Source organism: Ctenocephalides felis, unplaced genomic scaffold (assembly GCF_003426905.1).
Source record: "Ctenocephalides felis isolate EL2017-DRISC unplaced genomic scaffold, ASM342690v1 CF-g0.4_SCAFFOLD_01170, whole genome shotgun sequence".
Taxonomy (NCBI): Eukaryota; Metazoa; Arthropoda; class Insecta; order Siphonaptera; family Pulicidae; genus Ctenocephalides; species Ctenocephalides felis.
The window spans coordinates 76358978-76383602 of NW_020537324.1; the positions used below are offsets into that span (position 1 = coordinate 76358978).

The following is a 24625-nucleotide window of genomic DNA, read 5'->3' on the forward strand; positions in this document are numbered from 1 at the left end:
GAAAAAAAATGAGACCTGACAGAATTTTTTAACCAAAATAGTTGCCAACAAATTCACTATAATATAAATGATTATCAAACTTTATTTTTTTCATTTAGTGATGGCTGGGATGTTAGTCAAAACGTATGGAAATCGCATAAAACATTCATATTTTAAAAAAAGAGACATGACAGAATATTAATGTTTTAAAGAAAATAGTTACCAACAAATTTACTATATTATACAGATTTATTAAACTTAATTTTTAATTGAATGATGGCTAGGATGTTAGCCGAAACGTGAAAAACAATAATTAAAAAAAATTAAGATTCAATGAAAAACGATTTTTTTAACCAAACTAGTTATCAACAAATTTTCAATATTATAAAAAAATTTAAAACTTTATTTTCTATTAAATGATGGCTGGGATGTTAACCGAATCGTATGAAAACCAAATAAAATATTCATAATTTTTTAAAGTATTTAAAATCTGATATAAGCCTGATATAATAATTTTAAATTTTTTATTCTTTAATTTGTGGCTTCTAGGGTTTTTTAAGTTTGAGTAGAGGAAGTTACTTCTTCAAAAAGAAGTCACAATGATTTAAAGTAATATATACACTGGTATAAAAATCTAAATTAACATATACAAAACTTTTCTGGGAACCATTGCAGATTGATAAGATATCAAATGCTATTGGACCGATATGATTTCAAGAATCAAAACGCTTTCATCTATCTTTTATATTTGGCTATATTTGTCATTTTTCATTTATACAGTGAAAACCGACTTTTTTCACTAAAAACCGGTTTTTGAATTCCATAAGTTTTGCCAAAAAACCGGTTTTTGAAAACCGACAAACCAATTAAAAACCTAGCAACTTTAATATTTAATTGTGCAAGTGTTTGTGCAATAGTTTACAGTTTAGTAATGCTTAAAACAAGTTTTGAAAAATTAGCTTACTGAGTTGCGTAGTGATAGACTGAGTTTGTGTTTATATCATTTAATCTGCAAATCTGCTGGAAATTAAAAGGAATAAATAAATTTTAGTTCAGAATCAGAGGATAATAAGAACAAGTGAATTTCAGTTGTTTTAGAGGGAGTACAATATTAGTAAAAACTAATCAACTTACCATTGTTTCGACTTTCAACCAGTTGCCGGCGTTGACGACTTGCCATTGTGGGCAAACGTTGATGTAGAAATATGTTGCAAATTGGTGAGGCACCAAAGAAAAGTCTCCATCAGGTGCCAAGTGACCACGTGCCAAAATTTTATTTTTTCCAAGTCTATAAACTTTTTGGCCTGGCGTTTACCAAGAAGTTTGCTGAACATCTCGAGTTGCTCGTTGCCTTTGTATGCAACTGCTGGTGAAATACCAGGAGCTGATCCTGCTGACTTGAAGGACGGACGATTTGGCTCAATCTGCTTAACTGGATAAGATAAAAGAATCATTAGTTCCCTTGCAAAAGCACTTACATTTTTGAAGTAAATTTCTTTAGGCGCGACATGGGTGTAAATCCGTACGAATGCAACGGAAATTGTTACGCCAAGCTGAGATGACTCGCGCTTACGACGCTACTTAGCGCAGCTATCGCAATTATTCGATCTAGTCTGCGAGCAAAACAAAAAATACATCAAATGTCAAATCATATGTCAAAAACAAAATAAATGAATGTGTCGACTTTCACTTGAGTTTTGTATTTAGCTCGTAGTCTCTAAACATTTTTTGAAGTGAAACTTCTTTAGGCGGGACACGGGTTAGCAGTATAATTCGTGAGTTAATAAAAATGTCAGGATCGGAAGAATATTTTATCCCGTCCCCCATAAATAATTGTAGTGCAAATGATTGCAAATCAATAATGAAACAAAGGAAAAATCTGCGCTGCGTAAGAAATGTAAGTTTATTGAAGTAATTTATATTATTCGAGTTTTTCGAGGTTACTATATACCTTTGAGGTTATTACTAAAATGGAAAATATTTTTATAAAAATATTTAAATATTTAAACAAACAAGCAGTCAATAATAAAGTTCTACAAACACAATTACACGATGAGTGAAATTGTGGAAAACATATTTCTTCATTGGAAATTGCATTTAATGTGGTTAAAAAATTAGTTTTTTATGAAATATATTTGTTTTTTTCATTTTATAAGTGTTTTATTTGATATCCTTACGTTTCGGCAAACATCCCAGCCATCAATCAGTAGAAAATAAAGTAAGTTTTAAGTCCTTTTATGTTATAGTAAATTTGTTGACCAAAAATCTATTTGAAAAAAAAAATTTTGTCAGATCCATTTTTTCAAAAGAATTTATTTGATTTCCACACGTTTTGGCTTGTATCGCAGCCATAATTAATTTGAGATAAAGTTGGATACCTTAACAGAGAATTTGTCAACAAATTTTGTCTAAAAAAATCATTTTTTTTTAAACTAAATTATCTACAAACGAAAGTTGAAGTTCTCATTTTTCTGAATTCTTTACACATTTAATTTTTTATAAATTACAATTTTCATAATTAAATTTTGATTTTTTTTATTTACTCTCTTTAGTAATTTTTTACTCTATAACAAAATATTAATATTTAATAACCATTTATTATTTATTATTTAATAATGCTCAAAAACAAATTCTTAATAATGGTTGTCTGAATATTGATTCAAATAGTCAGGTTGGATGTCAAACATATCGAAAGGCATTGAATTCGGGTAAAATTCCCAATTAGTGTAAATTTAACAGGTTTGTATTTTCACCTATAACAAATTATTTACCTAAAGTAGATACGGTATCTAAAAGGTTAATTTTGCCTAGGCTGTGTTTTATGCAAATTAGACGATTGCAACATGCAAATGGACAATTTGGAATATTTGGACAAATTAAAAATGTTAATAATATGGTTAATTTATTACCTCGTAATATTGATGATGATCATTGCATTAACTAACGTTCACATAAAAAAGAAAATGATTCATAGATCAAGCTATGTACAGGGCTTGAAAAATAAAACAAATATAAAAGTATGGCTTCAATTTGTTAGGCAAGACGGATGTTACAGCTGTACAAAGAATAAGATTATATCGAAAGCGAAAAAGTAGAAGAATACAAACAGTAAATGAATGTATGTTAATTTTAATTACATGAAGTTCTTCAAACATCAATTATTACATGATGAGTGAAGTTGCGAAAACAATATTTGTTTAGACGTTGTTTAACATAATCCACTGTGTGAACGAATATTATAGAACTTATTAACTTTAAACCGATCATGTCATATTTGAAGTATAACTTTGATTACATTATTGTTTGTAAATATTATACATATTTTTAATGCAATCACACATATATGATTTATCATTATATAAATGTGTATAATGATTGACGACACTAATAAATGTGTGCATCACGAGTGTCATCATATTACTAATGAAAATTATTCAAAATTGTTATATGACGTATTTATTTTTACTCAACTTAAGTTTGGTACTTTGTACAGTAGCAAATATGTTTTACTTCAATCTTGCGCACTTTTTTTTACTTACATCCAATGCTTTTCCCTGCCAATTTGTGGTGCGTATAGACAGCATCACCAGTGTTCTGGTTGTAACAAACTTTGTAAAGTTCCACAAAACTTCCATTTCTCAAATCAAAACCAACAATTGACCAAGTGCCTTTACCACCAGCACAAGTCTGTCTAGTAGTCTGCACATCACCAGTAACTGATGTCTTACAAGTGACTTCACCTGGTGCAAAAGTTTGCCCAGAGTATCTTAATTTTGCACCAGAGCAAGACGCCTGGGAAATCTGATCTGAAAAGGACAAATAATTTATTTATTTATTTATTTTAAATATATAGCCCACAGATTTCTTTCAAGAGGACTCAAAAATACAATTATTTTACATAATGAATAACAATTGAAATATATACAAAATTACAATATATAGTTATTAACATAAAAAGCTTAACATAAAATTTCATATAATACAGAATGTAACAATATTATTTACATACAAAATAAGATTAAATAATGAGATATTTGTAAAGAAAATAAAAAGGTTAACTTGTGCAGATGGAGATTATTTTGATTAGGTGAATTGTTGTGAATATCTATTTCATTATTAATTAAGTTAAAGTTAGAGGACATTAGTAAAATTGGCGAATTTAAGAGAGAATTAGATTTAGGGGTAGGATAATTGAAAAATAATTGTGAACGCGTAGATAGCCTTGGAATATTAAAGGATAGTCTATAGAATTATTGCAAAGTTTAAATAAGAATATAATTGTACAGATAAATCGACGTGAGGCAAGGGAAGGATTACCAAATTCTTTTAGTAAAGTGTTGTGGTCAAAACCACGTTCAGGGTAAATTTTATATGTTTTATAATAAAGGCATTTCAGAAATTTTCGCTGAACCTTCTCTATCGCATCAGAGTTGTCGGTTTGATGAGGATACCAAATAATCGAACTATATTCTAATTTTGAACGTACAATAGAATAGTACATGCAAAGAAGTACATTGTTAGAATTGAATTGTTTATAATTTCTCAGTATCAAACCTAAAGATTTATGTGCTCTATTACAAATATCAGTTATATGATCAGTGAAAAACAAACCAGAATCAAATAAAACTCCTAAATCTGAAATTTTATTACATCTATCAATGCTGGTGTTAGAAATTTTATAATCAAAAAGTATTGGAACGCGCTTATGAGAAAAACTGAGAATCTTGCACTTTGATATATTTAGATGTAATTTGTTATAGACACACCAAGAGTGGAAAGAGTCAAGTTGAGAGTGAATTTATTTTGAGATATAGTTTGAGATCATCTGCAAATAATAAATGTGGACAGCTAATAATATCAGATATGTCATTAATAAAAATAATAAATAGTAGTGGACCAAGAATGGATCCCTGAGGAACACCTGAACTAATATTTTCGATATTTGCTCAAGAATCCATTAAGATAGACAATCTGTTTACGCTTATGAAGATAACTCTTAAAAAATAAATAAGTGAAGAATTAAGACCAATCTTAGATAATTTAGTAAGAAGAATGTTATGATCAATTTTGTCAAAAGCTTTACTGAAATCAGTAAAAAACATCATCTTGTCCATTAGTGTCAAGATTCTTAGCTATATATTGTTTAATACAGATTAAATTTGCTATCGTAGAACGGGCAGGCATGAATCCAGTTATATATAAATATACTAGCTGACCCGGCAAACGTTGTTTTGCTAAGTAAGGTATATTCTAAACAATTTCTAGAGAATCAAAAATATTAATACTATAAGTGTATAAGGATGTGTTGTTTGAATGCTATATACAATGAGGTATTATCAAAACAATGAACCCCATTAGCTTGTCTATGTTTTGTCAATACAATCAAACTGGAGGCTTTATACACTTTCTATAGAAATCATGGTATAATCCAATCCAAGTCTTTTTTGGTATTTCAACTTATTGATTACGTTTTAAGCTTTTCAGATTCTTCTGGATTCTGGATTTTGTGTACAATTGTAAATAATACTACTGAGCTTATACAAATTTTTCAAATTTCTGCGAGGAGAGATAGAAAATGAATTAGATATAACTGCTTTGACCTGCTTTTTAAAAAGTTTCAAGTAACATACCTTGAAATAAAGTAAATTTAATATAAAGTATATACGTAGAGCAGGGCAAGGTACAAAGGTCCAATTTGAGTTCGAGCAAATATAAATTTTATTATGAAAATCAAATCAATTTTATCACAACAAATGACACATTTCAAACGAACAATGATCTTACTACGTTCAGTAAAACTACCAGCTACTTTATCATTGTAAAAATGTGCTTTTCACCTGGTTATACACCTTATTACCTTTACTTTCAAATAATGTTGTTAAACAATGCTTTAGCTTTACTGGTTTTTGACACTTTGGTCGTGGAACTTTTAACCCCGTACTTTCATATATTACTAACCATTCTTTGATGAATTCTGGGAAATTATAATTGGGAATAAGTTATTCGACAAAATGTACATGTAAATGTAAATGTATGTAATGTTTTTCTTCAGTCCTTGCATTTGCAATATTTCGCATTCTTCTTGCATTACGGCTTTGTTGGGAATATTGTCGATCGTCTTGGTCGCGGCATTATTAATTAAACTTCACTTCACCTTATATATATATAGAAACAAGAACTAATATTCATTCACTATATTTATCATGAGGTAGTAGAGTTTAATTTCAATGACAGAAACACCGAATGACAGTTGACAATCGAAGGTAAATGTCATGGACGAAATCATTGATAGTATCATATATTGAATAAACTGCATGGATAGTTTATAAGTAAATAATTCAGAATTAGAATAAAAAACGGGATAAAAAGTATTTCATATGTTTCTCCTGGCTCTAAACTACCCCCCTGCCACCAAAAGATTACTGAGCCACAGCAACGCGTGGCCGAGCTAGTTAGTATATTTAGAATTTTCATTAGTATATATATAATGAATTAGAATGAAAAACAGGATGAAAAGTATCCTATGTGTTTCTCCTGGCTCTAAAGTATCTCCCTGCCAATTTTCATCTAAATCGATTCAGCCGTTCGTGAGTTATAAGTGTTGCTACTTAAGCGATCCTCTTTTATATATACTCGTATAGATATATATATATATAGTAATATAGTTCAGGGTAAATTTTATGTTTTATAATAGCGATATTTCAGTTTCTGGAAATTTATTTATTTTTGGCATTTTATTTACCTTCGGGATTCGGTTCTAAGTGTTTTTATTTATTACCTTCTGTGGTTGTAAGGATGTTGGTGCCTCCAGGACATGCCAAAGTGATTTTGCCAGTAAAGTTTAGTGTCGGAGCAGTTTGTCGCCAGATTTTTCCGCCTTGAAGGAATACTGGCTGTTTGTAGGTGAAGTCTTTGAGTTGTATGCTGCATTTTGCGAATGGTTGGATGTCTTCGGAAATGCCATGGATTTGGTTGCTGGTGTGGTTATTGAAGATGTTGAAGTTGGATAGGAAGTCTGTTAGGAATCCTGTGGAAAGTAGAATAATTAATTTTGTAAAAGCAATGGACCGAAAATCTGGTGATAATTGCTAAAAAACAGACACTAATCCCGGGAAAAAATTAGAATGATAAGTTTTGTACAAGCAATAAACCTGGACAGAAATTCTGGTATTAATTTCTAGAAAACACAAAAAGAATCCGTGAATAAATTACTGAACCTGGACAGCAAAACAAAGGATTCCTGGCCAAGATTTAAAATAAACATTTTATGGAAGCAATGAATTAAACAAAAAATCTGTCAATAATTTCTAGAAAAACAGAACGGAGTCATGAGAGAAAATTAGGAATGATCAATTTTGTGAAAGGAATGAACTTGAACTGAAAGTCTGTTAATAGTTTCTAGAAAATATAAAGAATTCTAGGAAATAAATTAAAATGATGAATTGAAATAATGACAAATATGTTAGTAATTTCTGAAAAACAGAAAGGAATCCACAAATTAAACTTGTAATGATCAATTTTGTGTAAGCAATGGATTTGGACAGAAAATTTGTTAATAATTCCTAGAAAACGGAAAGAAATCTAGGAACAATTTAGAATAATCAATTTTGTGAAAGTAATGAACTTGGATGGACAGAAAATTTGTTAATAATTCCTAGAAAACAGAAAGGAAAAATTTAGAATGATCAATTTTGTAGAAGCAATGAAATTTGGATGGGCAGAAAATCTGTTAATAATTCATAAAAAACAGAAGGGAATTCAGTTTTTTTTTTTAGATTATCAATTTTATGGCAGCAATGAACCTGACAGAAAATATGTTAGTAATGTCTAGAAAAGAGAAGAGTCATGGGAGACAATTTGAATGATCAATTTTGTGAAAACCATAAATCTGGACAGAAAATTTGGTAATAGTTTCTAGAAAACACAAAGAAGCTCTGAAAAAATATTATTTTGAAAGAATTAGATCGATTGCTGATTAGACAGAAAATTTTGGGAAAACAATCCATTCCGACATAAAATTGGTAATAATTCCTAAAAAGAACACAAAAGGATTCCAGGAATCTGGACAGAAAATTTGGAAAAATATTATAATGATCAATTCTATGAAAACAATAAATGTGGGCAGGAAATAGCTGTTGATAATTAATAGAAAAATGGAAAGAAATCCAAAAGTAAAATTAAAATGATCATAATAATAATTCTTAAAAGGCAGAAAGGGATCTAAGAATAAAATTTGGAATAATCAATTTTGTAAAAACAATAAACGTGAGCAAAGAATCTGTTGGTAATTCCTAGAAAACAGAAAGAAATATAGGAAAAATTTATAATGATAAATTTTTTGAAAGTAATGAACTTTCTGAATGGACTGAAAATATGTTAATAATTTCCAGAAAACAGTCAAGGATCCAGGCAAAATATTTAGAATGAAAAATTTTATGAAAGTCATTAATCTGGACAGATAATCTGGTAATAATTTCTAAAAACAGAAAGTAATCCTGGCAAATCATGAGAATGATCAATTTTGTGAAAGCAATAGACCTGGACATAAAATTTGTTAATAATTTCTAGAAAACATAAAAGAACCCAGGAAAAATTTAGAATAATCATTTTTGTAGATGCTATGAATTTGCACTGATTTGTTCACAATTTCTAGAAAAACATACAGGGATTCAAAAAAAATTGGAATAATCAGTTTTGTGGAAACAATGAATCTGGGCAGAAAAGCTGCTAGTAGTTTCTAGAAAGCAGAAAGTAATCGATGGAAAAAATTTAAAATGATCAATTTTAAATATTAGAATAATTAGAAATTTTGCGGCAACAAAGAACAAATTATTTGGAATTTAAAAAATAAGTTGGAGCAACAAAGTTTGAAAAAAATATGATTTGCAAAAAAGTGCCATAAAACTAAAAAGTGTTTTTTCATATTAATATTTTAAAAAAGTTGATATTTTGAGTGCCTAATAATACTTGCGACCCGTTTAATAATGTTTTTGTGTACTATTTACTACGATTAATTAATTTTTACCCAGTATATTATTAAATTATTAAATAGTAGTAATATTATTAAACTATTAAATTTAATTGAACATAATGAACCACACAAAAAAAATTTAAATAAAAATGTGCAGTTTCTACGCGCTTTGGAAAAAAATTCTCATCTTTCCCACAACCTCTGAATTAGCACAAATATTTCCAAACAAAAATTGGCCAAATCGGTTCAGCCGTGTTCGACTTTTGCATACCTAACATAACATCGAGCTACATTTCTATATATACATATATATATATATATATATATATATATATATATATATCGATTACCCAGGTGTTTTCAACTTTGTTCGTAACTTTGGAGGCGTTTGCCGATAAAATGGTGGAAGGCATTTAATAAACTGCTCCACGTTTTGCTCATTGCTCTCGGATTCTTATGAGAATCTCATGGGAATCCGCGATATTTGTCTTTGGCGTCCTGATATTAAAGTTTGTTCGCAAAGTGTACTTACTCCACGTCCAATCTTGATTCTTAACTGTTTCGCAAAGTAATAAGTAATATATATGTATGTATATATGTATATATATATATATATATATATATATATAGCTGACCCGGCAAACGTTGTTTTGCTGCTAAATAAGGTATATTCTAGACAATTTCTAGAGAATCAAAAACATTAATACTTTAAGTGTATAAGGATGTTTTGTTTGAATGATATATACAATGAGGTATTATAAAAACAATAAACCCCATTAGTTTGTATATATTTTGTCCAAACAATCAAACTGGAAGTTTTATACACTTTCTATAGAAAACATGGTATAATCCAATCCGAGTCTTTTTTGGTCTTTCGACTTATTGATTACGTTTCAAGTTTTTCTGATTCTTTTTGGATTCTGAATTATGTGTATAATTGTAGATAATTCTACTGAGCTTATACAAAATTTTCAAATTTCTGCGAGGAAAGATAGAAAATGAATCAAGTATTTCTTCTTTGACCTGCTTTTTGAAAAGTTTCAAGTAACATTTGATGAATTAAAGTAAATTTAATGAACAGTATATATGTAGAGCAGGGCGAGGCACAAAAGTCCAATTTGACTTTGAGCAAATATAAACTATATTGTGAAAACCAAACCAATTATATCAAATCAGATAACACATATCAAACGAACAATTATCTGACTGCGTTCAGTAAAACTGCCAGCTACTTCATCATTGTAGAAATGTGATTTTTTGATGTCTTTCAAAAGTTTGTTGGCCAGGTGGCAAACAGGTTTAATGTCTTATTTTAATTTTAAAGGTATTTTACAAAATAATTACAATTTTAACTCAAGCTAAAAAACTACCAACGGAAGAAAATACTTTTGTCATGGATTTTCAAAGATTACCGTTTTTCCCCCGATAACAAAGTCATAAGAATCAAGGTTATAGCTGGTAATACATTTTTCCCTCTACTTTCAAATGTTGTTGTTGAACAATGCTTAACTTTACTGTTTTTTGACACATCGCTGGTGGACTTTTTTAACCCCGGACGTTCATATGTTTACTATCTATTCTTCGATAAATTCTGGGAAATTATAACTGGGAAAATGTTATTCGACAAAATATCCCTTTGATCGGTACCAAATTTAGATTCTGAATTTAAATAACATAATTAAAAAATTATATAACCTAGAAAATGTTTTCTAAATACCAATGAGTATATAATTATACAAATGAGATCTTTCAGAGCACCGTGTTTGAGAAAAATATGCCAAAAAGTGCATTTTCATATTAACATTTCAAAAAAGTTGATATTTTGAGTTTCTAGTAACACTTGAAATCCGTTTAATAACGTTTTTGTGTATAAATAAAACTACAAACAAAACTACTTACAATAATTTAGTCATAATTAAATAATATTTACGTAAAACATCCTATTAAACGTAATTGAACATCATTTGTCAAAAACGTTTGACATTTGACGTATTAGCCACCTTCCATTGCTTTATTCAAATTGCGGTTTCACAAAAATTTTCAAATTAAAAATGTAATGACAAAAATGCGATTTTGAAATAATATCTCACCTTTCCGACCATCTCTGGATTAGCACAAATATTTCAAGACTAAAAGTGGCCAAATCGGATTAGCTGTTATCGAGTTTTAGCGTATCATTTTATTGAGAGCTCCATTTTTGATATATATGATATGTATATATATATATATATATATCACGATGTTTGACCGCAATGTACTCCTAAACTACTGAACCGATTTTAAATTTGTTTTGCTCAATGTGTTCATTTACATCCAACTTAGGTTATAGGCTATATTAAAAATCTAAGTTCAAATTAGAACTAGAAATTTTAAAAAATTTTAATAAATTTGACAGTTAAGAAGTTTGAGAAGTATAAATTGCCAATGTTTCCAGACACTCCTAATTTACATTTTACAAAAAAATATCCTTCAGATATTTCAAGCCACAATTTATAGTCTTAATATTACATTAACAATAAACCTGAAATTAATTTGATAGTCTAAAAATCAAATGTTTGTTCAAATAAATCGATCTTAGTACTAAAACTGTTTTACTGAATATATAATAATATTTATTCTTTATAATTTTCCATAAAAATTGCTTTTCCAAAAGCGATTTTTCATCGTTTTTTCTCGATTTTCTGTCTTCGCCTTTTGCATAAAGACGTCACTTTTGATTAATTACATAAAAAGAGTTTTTTGCAGACATTAGGGAAATCGATGAGGTTATAAATTACGTCAATCGAAGGCTTTTGAAAGAATTTTAACGAATATTTATGGGAGAGAAGATGCTCTGAATATTTACGAAGGAAATATGAAATATTAACAAAATTTGAATTGGCTAAATCCGAAATTATTATTAATATTATATAATTATATGTATGTAAGGTATCCTGTTATATTTAAAAGTTTATGCCAAACGATTCAGAATGACTTGAAGCATAAGGAAAAGTTTTAAATTTTAAAATTTAAAATGACTTGAAACGTATGGGAAATTTTTAATTAATCCAAAATTGTATTTTCTAGAATTAACTTACTATTAAGGAAATTAGTTAGTAATCATTTCTATTACCAGATGCGCTCACTCTTTAATTATTTTGATCGATTTTTTTATGATAAAAATAATCAAAATGTGTATCAATTATAAACATTATTTTGATGTTTAAGTTTTATGCCAACGACTCAGAATGACTTGAAACATAAGGAAGTTTCAATTATTCCAAAATTGTATTTTTTATAATTAACTTATTATTAAGGAAATTAGTTAGTAATTATTTCTATTACCAGGTGTGCTCAACCTTTATTTTTATTGGTTCAAAGTATATTGTTGATGTCATTTCATATTTGTCAATGTGCACTTGACACTATTTCAAGTATGATCAATTCTAAAGGTCAATTGATGATGTTATTGATGGTGTTATTGTTCTTGAAGTGGTCAATTATGAATCTAAAGCCTCGTGTCGACTATAGAATAAATATATAAATGTTTAGTATTTTCTTCATTAATTTATTTAAAGTACTGAAAGTTTTTTATGCCAAAGTTTGTGGGTCTGGAAATTTGCCTACCCTAAAACTCGAAGTATTACAATTGTTCTATTTCAAAATTTTGAATAACAAAAATTGTTTATTTCAAAATTTGGTTTGTCATACCAAAATTTTAAATTACAAAAAATGTCCAAATCAAAATTTGGTGTTCAAAATTTTCTAATTTCTAGAATTGTCTATCCTAAAAGTAAAAGATCAAAGAAGTGGCTATCCCAAAATTTTAAATTCTAAAATTCGCCTAAAACAAATTTTGAGGTACAAAATATGCCTAAATCAAAATTTGATGTACTAAAAATTGCTTATACCAAAATTTTTAATTTTTTAAAATTGCCTATCCCAAAAGTAGAAAACCAAAATATAAGCTACCTCAAAATTTTAAATTCTAAAAATTCCCTATCCCAAATTTTGAGGTACAAAAATGCCTAAATCACATTTGATGTCCAAAAATTTGGTCACACCAAAATTTGCGATCCATTGCCTTTCTCAAATTTTTAGTTCCGAAGAAATTCTCAAAGTATTAAGCAACAATTGATACTTTTTATTTGTTATAATTTATTATTGTTAATCAAGACTTTAATTTCTTATTTGCAAAATTGATATGTGCAAAAAAAAATAATACTAAAAAAATACAATAAATTGAATATGAAATGAAAAAAGTTAAAATAACACATGATACATGGGTATTTATGTATATATTTTTTCTATAAATTTATATTAACTTTTGAATTACTTTTGGAATGCCCAAAATTTATCAAAAATTTCGTATTCCAAAATTTATAAATCCTGAAAATTTTCTATTTTAAAGTTTGTTGATTGTCCAATTTTAACATTTGGAATAACAAAAAATGTTTATTCTAAAATTTGATGGCCAAAAAATATCTCAAAATTTTTGATTTATAAAAATTACCTATCCCAAAAGTATAGAAGGCCAACGAATTGGCTATCCCAAAAAAGTACAAAAATGCCTATATCAAAATTGGAAGTCCAAAAAATTTACCAAACCAAAACTAAATTTGACATCCAAAAAATATGTCACACCAAAAATTTGAGACTCAAAAAATTGTCTATTCCGAAAGTCAAAGACCAAAAAATTGGCTATGCCAAAATTTGAAGTAGAAAAAATGTCTAAAACTAAATTTGATATCCAAAAAATTGGTGACACGAAAAATTTGATTACTAAAAACTTGGCTATCCCAAAATTTAAAGTAGAAAAAATGTCTAAAACAAAATTTGATCCGAAAAATTAACTACAATTTGAGATAGACAATTTTTGAAGTTTAAAATTTTGGGATAGCCAATTTTTTGGTTTTTTACTTTTGAGATAGGCAATTTTTAGCAATTAGAAATTTTCGAATAAACATTTTTACTTCTTCAAAATTTTGAAACAGGATAATTAAAAGATATTTACTTTTTGGATTAAGCAATTTTTCAGACTAACAAACTTTGGGATTATATAATTGAGAAAAAATCGATAATTCTGCATTTTTAAATTAGATGTATAAAATACATTTATAAAACCAGATAAAAAAAAAATTAAACAAATATATCTTTGTTATTAAATACTAGAATTCACTTGCTAATAAATAAATTTCACAACTAATATGTAAAATAAACTTATATGTTCATAGGCACTAATAAACTCAACAAATAATTTACCAAACTTAAATGACCTTGTAAAAATTTTTTGGCATAAACATTTTTTAAATTATTTAATATATATTTACTTGATTTTCTTGCATTTAGTCTTAAACCTTTCACACATATATATTATAATTATTCATCAATTGCACGAAATTAAAAAAAATATATAATTATATATTATAAACAAATAAAAAGAGTTTGACTCAAAATTTGGTCTCCATGTTAAATTATATTTTATTAAATATTTAATTACACTTTGTACTATTTTTTACAAAGATGATATTAAATATGAGTTTAATGAAATTAAATTAAAATTTCTTTGTCGGTGTTAAGAAAATATTAATTTCAAAGCCATTTCTTAGGAAAAAAGTAGCTTTATTAAAATCTTACTGAATTATATTTTAGCTCGCTTTTAATACTGTTCCTGGAAAATCATTTTAATAGGATTTTATTGTATTTTATTTAAATTACTTTTTTTAAGCTGATACAGTTAAATAGAAAAATATTTGTTATTAACATAAATATTTTAACTTCAATTTAACAACAAAAGTTGCTTTGATATATATGTAGGTTTATTGATTTTCTATCAATTTTATATAATTAGATTTTTAATTGGATGAAATTGCAATTATGAATATCTGAAATAACGAGCACAAATTATATCAAATATATATATATATATATATATATATATATATGTATATATATATAATTATGTTTTAATGAAACTCTAATTAAATCGGAAACTTTGTAAAGCAAAATAAATTATTTTCATATCGCCGGTTGAATAACTTTCATATTTTACTCACAATCAGTACAGATAATTTATATTAATTATAATTAAAACTAAATTTTGTAATTTTAATTAACATGATGCATTTGGCTAAAAATAATATTAATGAACCAAAATAATATCATAGGACACCTAAAAAACAAGCAAATGTCTTAAAATGCTTGGAAATATACAAATTCACTAAAAATGTTAAAAATTCTGGAAAATTTACTTTGGCCACTAAAATTTTTTTAATTAAGTATTACATTTAAACAAGACTTATTTGTTTTTTTTTTACAAAAATATCATTCAACTACCGTTCTTTAAATTACAATTTTATTTAATATTTTATATTGAGTTATCAATTAGATAAATTTATCGATTTTTTTATTCACTTTTAGACTTCAATGCTCAGTTCCAGCCATAGTTGATGTTAAGATTATTATTTCAATATTTTTTAATTTTATTTTGTTAATATTTTGTTTATTATTTACATTTATATTTTTGTATTTAAGTTTAATTCTTTGTTTTTATATTTTTGTATTATAAAACTTGAATAAAGTTTTGATTGACAATAAAAAAAAAAAAAAAATTAGACTTCAATTGACCAAAACTTTTTCCAATACATCACGATTTTTTTGTTTTTTTTTTAAAAAAATAAATTTCGGTGTCTTTTATTTATCCCTTACCTGGAGCAGCATGACATCCTGCTGCAACAGCACAAATAAACAGCACAATTGTCACAAACTGCATTTTGCACTCTGACTAAGCAAATTCCAAAACGGAGTTCACAATTTATAATTGAATACAAAATAGAGAGAAACCACTTTGGAAATACAATAGAGATTGTTTCTAAAGCAACTATCACACTATGATAGTTGGTTATTAATAATGGGTTAATGGGTTAAATAGGAGTTGGGTTTGGAAAGTATATATAGACAAACTATGTATGTTATTTATATATAAATAAATATACTAGTCATTTTTTTTAACAAAATTAAATTAAATAGTTTTTGCTGCCATTAGCTAGTTGTTGAGAGATCAGATATATATTGAGGTGTTTATTTTTATTAAATTAAATTAAAAAATATTTGGTTGAATTTTATATACTCCTTATTGAATTTAAATACAAAGTTTTATTTGATTATTTGATATTTTTTGTTATTTGATGTTTATCATTTGATGTACCAGGCAAGACTATTTTTTTTGTTTTTTTGTACCTGAAGATACCGTTAGTTTAAAACTCGAATCGTATGTTAAATGTGCATTGTTGCCAGATTTAATAATTTTGTAGATGGAATTTTATGCATTGTTGTCACATGGTTTGAAAGCTCAAATTGCCTTTTATTTAAATAAATTATTTTAATATTACATAACGATAAATATACTTTTCTCATTGATAAAATTATACTAGGTATTTTTTGTCTTGAATATTTTTGCCTAAAGTTTGTAAGCCCGGAGTTTTTGGAGTCCCAATATATGTAGGTCCCAAAATAGTCACTCCCAAAGTTTGTATATCCCTAAATGTATAGGTCCCATGCCCTGAGGAATGTAAGTTCTAGAATAATGAATCCCAAAGTTTATAAGTCATAAAATTAGTGACATATTAAGTTTGTAAGTCCCAAAATTTATTAGTTTCCAAGTTTGTAATCACTTAAAGTATGTGAATTTTCAACTTTGGAAGTCCTAAAAATTAGTGACTTCTTAATTTTAAAAGTCCCAAAAAGTGCGTATTTCTAAGTTTGTAGGTCCTAAAATTTTGTGAGAAACCAATCTTTCAAGTCCCATAATTTGTTATCATTGAAGTATGTGAATCTCTCTATTGGTGAATCCCCAAGTTTGTTAGTCCCAAAACGTGTAAACTGGCAGTTTATACATTCTGAATATATTAGGTTGTCAAATATCTCCCTTCCGCTTTTTTGTTTGGTTTATAATACAAAAAGGCGGAAGGGAGATATTTGACAACCTAATATACGTCTGTAAGTTCATAAATATTTTTGTTCCGTCCAAAAACTGACATTTGTACGACCAGACAATTTGTATATCACTAGGAATGCACTTTCCAAAATTTGGACGACCAGAAGTATGCACATTTCTATGCAAAGAAGGGTTGTAATTTTTTGGGAAAGGAAGGTTATACTTGCCAAAATATGTAATTCAAAAACTTTGTTTGTCCAAATTTGTATGTCCGAAAATTTGGCTATCTCGAAATTTGTAACTACACACGTTGCATTACCCAGTTGAGGTTTATTTGGCTATATTAGAAAATATGCTTATCTCATAATTTGAAGTTACAGAAATTATCTGTCTTAGAATTTGTAAAGTCAGAAAATTGCCTACTCTAATATATACAAGTCTGTGAATTTGTATATACCAAAATTTGTTAGTTCTGAAAATTGCGTATACCGAAATATATCAATCCGAAAATAACTTATAATTAAAAGTCTTATTTCAAATTACCTGCTTTAAAATATGAAAGTCCTGAAAATTACCTGTCCCAAAATGAGTACGTGTAAAAAATTAGCCATTACCATTTTTCATGTCCAAAATTTTTTTTATCTCAAAACTTGAAGTCTTCCAAATTGCTTATCCTAAAATTTGAGGTAAAAAATGCTTATCTTAAAACTTGTAGTCTAAAAATTGACTATCTTAAATTTTGAAGTCACAAAAATTGGCTGTCCAAAAATTTTTACATTGGAACAATTGCTTATTCTAAGATTTCTTAAAATGTCTATTCTAAAAATTAGATGGTCAAAAATTTACATATTTTTGAAATTGTTCCTATAGAAAATTTGCCAATACAAAAAGTTTGAAGTCCGACATTTTGGCTATCTAAAAATTTGTGAATCCTAAAGCTTATCCCTAAAATTTCTGAGTTTTAAAAATTGTTTAAACCAAAATTTGTAGTTTTGGAAAATTATATATTTATTGGTGTTGTCAATTTGTTCACTACTGAAGTAGTACCCCCGCAAATTTTGGAAAATTATAAGTCTTAATAGTTTATCAAATCAGAAATATATACTGGTTTGCCACAAAATTTGTACACCCGGAAAATGGCAATTTTAAAATTTATATATTCGTAAAATATTGCATCTGAGATCTCACTTGTTTAAATATTCGCAATTGGAATTTTGTACGTCCGGAAACTTACAAAACTGGAAACCTGTATGTCCGAAAACTTGTGAATCCTAATATTTATACTAAAATTAATATATAAAGTATTATTTTGCACTATACTTTTGAATAAAACTGAATAAATGTTGACCAAAATAACCAAAATTTGGCAAATAGCAAATATTTTTTATCGTATCTATTATATATATATATATATATATATATATATATAAATAAATATATATGAATGAATGATTTTTTATATTTATAAAGTGAAAACGTGGCTTTAACTTCATCCATACAAAACAATCATTGTCAACTATCGTGCAAATCAAACGTGAAATGTATGATGGTGCGTTTAACATCAATTCAAGTGTTTTTATTATTGTAAAGTGCTATTATTGTCTTTATTTCAAATCAATGGAGTACTTTATTATTAGAAAACATTATCCAATTTTGTAAAAGACACATCATTCTAAAATATCAAAATTAGAAAAGACACACATTGGCAAGACATTCCAATTTTATAAAACATAGGTATTTATAAAAATCATAATTAGAAAGGATATATTAGAATAGTTTTAGACAAATAACAATAAATGAAGACTTGTAGTAATAAATAAAACAATTTTATACTAATAATAAATATTGAAGTCATTTATTTTATACACTTTATAATAATATATAGGTAAAATTGTAATGAAAATATAAGTACTAATAAATAGTGTCAATAGACGTTATAGGTGTTGATAATAAAAACATAATACAGATTTTAAACCACAAATATGAATTGTAATTGATATATTTAATTCTAATAAATAAACATTGCAAAATTTTCATGTGGCTAAACTTACAAAAAAATCTGCTAATTTAATAAAGAGAGTAATTAACAATGAGAGTGTAATGAATAATTTTTGTAATTGCCCAAAATAAAATTAGACAAATTTATCTTGGACAAAACAATCTGATAATTTTAAAATAAATAGTATAATATATATAATAATAATATATAATAATAATATATATAATTTTTAAATAAATAATCTCTTAACCATTTTTTTTTTTTAAATCTGCTTATTGAATAAAGAAATAAATTAACAATGAGAGAGTACTGAGTAATTTTTGTAGTTGCCAAAAATAAAATAAGACAAACTTATCCTGGACAAAACATTCTGCTATTTAAAAAAAATCATAAAACCTTAAACAATATTTTTTTAATATTCTGCAGGATAGTTAAACCTATCAAAATCCATCATCTTTGTTCTAAAAAATCCAAAACCATCAATTCTTTTTTTATTCTGATTATTTCTATAACTACCATAGTCGTCCATATAATTTTCGCCAGATCGTATATTGATTTTAGTGTCTTTAATTTTTCCCAAAATATCATCTTCTTCGTCGTAAATATAATTAGTTTCGACGTCGAAAATCGTCGAAGTTCTCCTGTTGTAAAAATTATTGTATTTTCTGGAACCATTTTTGAGATATTCAGGTTTTTTGGAGGTTCCGTGAAGGTGCAACTTGCATTGGCGGATTTTGCCTTTGTAGGACTTTTCACCAACCTGGGTAAAAGACATATGTATATATGTATATATATATATACTTATTTATTTATTTATTTATTTATTTACCATATCTGCTATATGCAAAATCCATACACCCCTAGGATCTTCGCCCCAAGAAGCAACAGACATGATTTTCCAGTTTTTAAAACCCTTTCTTGAATCGTCCAATTTTCTGGTACCCAAAACCTGAATTTTTGTACCTAAAATATAGAATACATAAACATAATATAAAAAAAACAGTAAATAAAGATTCAAAATTTACTATTTTTTTTAAATTTTTTACACCAGCGTGAAGGTTTAGTTGGTCTTTTTTACCCTAACCAAGTGTAAGTCTTTATGGTAGTTATCCAAAATAATCAGTTGAATCTAAAATAAAACTAGTGGTGTATGACATCGTGCCGTAAGGCAAATTGCTGGAACTTCCCGTACCGTAATTGAAAATTCGAGAAAGGAAAATAATCAATAATTGTTCCGAATAATTTCAAATACATTATTTATTATGAATGCATACTGTAAATTTATAAGTGCTTATCAAATTGGTCGACGATGTTTACAACAAATTTATGAATTACTTTTTTAAATTTTGATTTTCTTTAAAAATTATGAAATGTTTTAAAAATTATAGATATTATTTCAAAATTTGGCAATTTTTAGATGTTTAAAATTGTTTGGAGTATTTGAAAAAGAAACGTTTTTTTCTAATTTTTTGAGAATTTAGAAACTTTTGAAAATTTCAATTTTATTGAAAATTTTGTAGTTTTTGAAATTTCGAGAAAATTTCGAAATATACTGATCTCTTTTGTAAAAAATAGATTATTCAAAAAATCTTGATATTTCTCAAAATTTTGATTGTTTTTGAAAACTATAAAATGTTTAGATAATTAGATTTTTTTTTTTAGATATATTCTTTATTTTTTGAGAATTTGGAAATTTTTGAGAACATTTGAAATTTGTTGTTGAAAATTTTGTTATTTTTAAATTTCTAAATATTCAGAATTTTGTGAGAAATTGATTTTTCAAAAAATTTGGTGATTTTCCAAATTTGTTTAAATTTAGATTTTTTCTTCAATATTAGGAAATGGTTTTCAAAATTCAGTCAATCTTTTAATGTTCCGAATTTTTTGCTGTTTTTGAAATAGTTTTTTTTTGTTTTTAGAAAATTTGGAAATTTTCTGAATTTTATGCAAAAAATGGATTTTTCAAAAATGTTTGATATATTGATTGAAATCTTTTTTTTATTTTTTGAGATTTTGGAAATTCTTGAAAATATTCGATTTCATTAAAAATTTAGTTACTTTTGAAAATTTCGAAACAATTCGAAATATTCTGATTTTTTTTGTAAAAAATGGATTATTCCAAAAATGTTGATATACTGAATGAAATGTTTATTTTTATTTGCTGAAAAATAGAAAATTTTTGAAAATAGTCTATTTCATTGAAAAAAATTCATACTTAATCTGATTTTTTTGTAAAAACAAATCAAGAAAGTTTGATATTTTTTAAATTTTATCAAAATTTTGATTTTTTCTTGAAAATCATAAAATGTTTAAAAATTTGATTTATTTTTCAAAATTTAGTCAATTGTTAAATGTTTAAATTTTTTTGGAGTTTTTAAAAAAAAAGTTTATTTTTTAAAAATTTGAAAATATATTTTGTTGAAAATTTTGATATTTTGTAAAAAAATATATTTTTCAAGAAAAAATGATATTTTTCAAATTTTTCTTTTTTTTTTTGAAAATTATAAAACAATTCGAAAATTTAACTTTGAAAATTTTCAGAACAACGAAATTATCTGTAAATGATCCATTCTCTCAAAAACTGCATGACCATTGCTCCAAAAGGGCTAGACGTGCCTCTTGCAAAAACGTCTCGTGATTAAGTACGAACCGAATGTTTTTGTAATCATTCAAATCGGTGAACTTTAAAATTGAAAATCTTGGTACGAAACCCAAAATATTGACACAAAATGTGTACACATTATTAAAATCTTTATAAAATATCTGATAATTTGATGTGCATATGTCAAGTAAACAGTTTTTATCAAATGCCAATTTTTTTGGCTTTCCAAAGATATTTAAACAGTTCTTTGTTGTCAAATTCTTATATGTTGACTGAGTTTTTAACTACAATAGCAAACAAATTTAACTTTTCACTAAATCTTGGAATCTCGTCTAAGTACCATCTACATCTATCCAATATTTACCGGCTGGTGATGTTAAATACATTTCCAACACTCCTCTCCTGGGATATTCTAAGTTAATTTCGACTTCGACATGTTCGAGATGACTCGGAGCACTATCTCGACATACTTTGGATGAGTTTTGCATAATGCATTGAGATGTCTCGAATGTGACCGCACTCCATTTACCATGTTTCAGGACGACAGAGGATCTGAGGACGAAAAATTTGATTTAGTCAAAAGAAAAAAGATTTATTTGTGATAAACTAGTGGTGTATGGCATCGTCCCTCAAGGCAACTTGCTGCAACTTCCCGTACCGTAATGAAGATATTCGAGAAATTTTAAACGTTTTCAAATGTATCATTACAAATACTGTCAACTTTCATTATTCTTACTATCTTGTTATATCTGAGCAAATCAAATGTAAATCATAAATCAATCTATCTCCATTAACAATCGTCATTTCATTTCGAATTCAATTTTTTAAAAAAAATAGTTGCCTAATTTACACAAAATTCAAAAAGTGCTCCAGTATAGTCACAGTCTAAACGCATTTGCAAATAATTCTGTGCGACACTTTCACTTGTACTGTGCTTAGCTTGGCGGCATTTTCACACTTTTCAATAGTTTTCACAAAATTGGAAAAGTGCTCCTGGACAGAACCGGTCTAAACGCACTCGGGTAAACATTTGTACCAGAGTGGCGCTTAGACCGTGCTTAGCCTGGGTGATTTTTTTTAATTTTTATTTTAATCCAAAATTATATTTTTGTTATTTATTTATGTAAAATTAAATTTAGTATCTTAATCGTTCTCGATATTGAAATAATTTTTTTTTTGTAAATTAAAAAACATTTTTTTCCTATTTTTGTCAATAGGAATCGAATGTTTTTTGAATTATTCAAATAGGTTGATCCGTGCGCCCAAAATCGTCGAAAAAATATTGTATCCACACATACACACACATGAATTTTTCTAATGTTTGCCAAAATGTTCAGAAACTTCTTGAAAGTAAAGATATGCAAAAATTTTCATTTTTTATTTTTGGACGATTACAATAACATATACCAAATATTAAATAATTATTAAGTTTAATGAATATTTAATAAAATTAAAAGGTTAATAAAAATCTGTAGGAATATTAGTAATAATAATAATAATAATCGTAACTAATATTAGACTGAATAATAAAAAAGAGAATAACCACACAAAATAATTTTATTAAATCTTAATCAAAATTATATTCAAAATTCATATTTGAATTGTACAAAAGAATTATGGTTGTTTATTTTTCAATCATTTTAATAACCTTTATATTTTTTAATATTTTTTTTATAAATGTATATTGTTATATTGGATTTTAAATTTTATTCTCATTTTTTTAATTAAGTAATATTTTATTTTTAACAAATACATTTTATTTTATTTTTTCATTCAATTTTTATTTAAATATTTCCTATTTAGTTAATAATAATTTCAATTAAATATTTCATATTTAGTTAACAAAGTGTATTAAGTTTGTAATTTTGTTTCTTTTTTTTTCGTTTAAATTTATTAATTTAAATTATTTGCAGTCAATATTTTTTCATGAAATAAATATTACTTAGTTATATGAATCATAATTTTGTTTAAATAAAATTTAATTAATATTTGATTACCTTTGAATAGTTCAAGTTTTTTAATTTTTTATTTCTTTAATTCATTTTTCTTAAGAAATTGTTAAAATTATTAAAGTTATATCATAACATTGTTATTATTATTTTTATATACTATTTACTATTATTATTTATAAACGTACTACTATTTTTTATAATTTTGACTTCTAACTAATGAAAAAAAAACTTAATTTATACGTTATTTTTTTAAATCTTTTTTCTTAAGAAATTGTTAATGTTATTAAAATTTGGTAAGTTTCTTGTTATTACTGTTATACACTATTGTTATTATTATTATTATTATTATTATTTAGACATACTAGTATTTTTATTATTTTTTACTTCTAACTAAAAAAAAAACAATAATTTATACATGTATTTACTGTAAAATTCTAATAAACAAAATATCATTAAAGAATTAAACAAGTTTCATTAAAAAAACAATTTCTATTAGCAAATTTTCAGATGATTCTGAAAATTCTTAAAAGAGATCTATTTTTAGAACTTCTAATTTGAATGTCCATTTAAAATCATAATTAATGAGTACAATTGAATGATAAGAAACAAAAGAAATTCATAAATTCAACACTAAAAATCGATATTCTATTTTTATGATTCGGCGCAATTAATAATCCGACGATTCCGACAAATTTAATAAGCACAATCCAATAAAATTTATATATATATATATATATATAATAAAAAAATATATATACAACAATATAGCAAGTTGCTGTTAGTCCCGGAGCAAAAGTAGCAATTCCGATACAATACAATAAAAATATTAATTCAATAAAAGTATTAGTCCTTGTCCAATGATAATAATTTATATTTTTTTGCTTTACTAATAATTAGAACACTTAATATTTGTGTATATAACTATAAAAATCTACAATGATATTAAAAAAAACTACAAATCCTTTTTAAAATTCAAACTACGTTATAAAATAAAGTGTCAAAAAAGACATGAAAACTAACCATGAAATAAATCGATTTTTTTTTCCATTTTCTCAATTTTTCGAAAAAAATTCTCTAAACTATAAAAACACCAAACCAACAAATGCACCCACATTTTTTTTAAATTGTACCCAAATATTTCAAAGTTCCAAAATGATATAAAATTTTTTTTATTCCTATATTAAATTTTACAAAACATTTTTTCTAC

The 24625-nt window shown here is 26.1% G+C and overlaps 1 pseudogene; it reads right to left on the reverse strand.

Annotated features, from left to right (window-relative positions):
• Positions 1 to 939: 939 nt before the first annotated feature.
• Positions 940 to 15747, reverse strand: LOC113367649 (annotated as a pseudogene).
• Positions 15748 to 24625: the final 8878 nt, after the last annotated feature.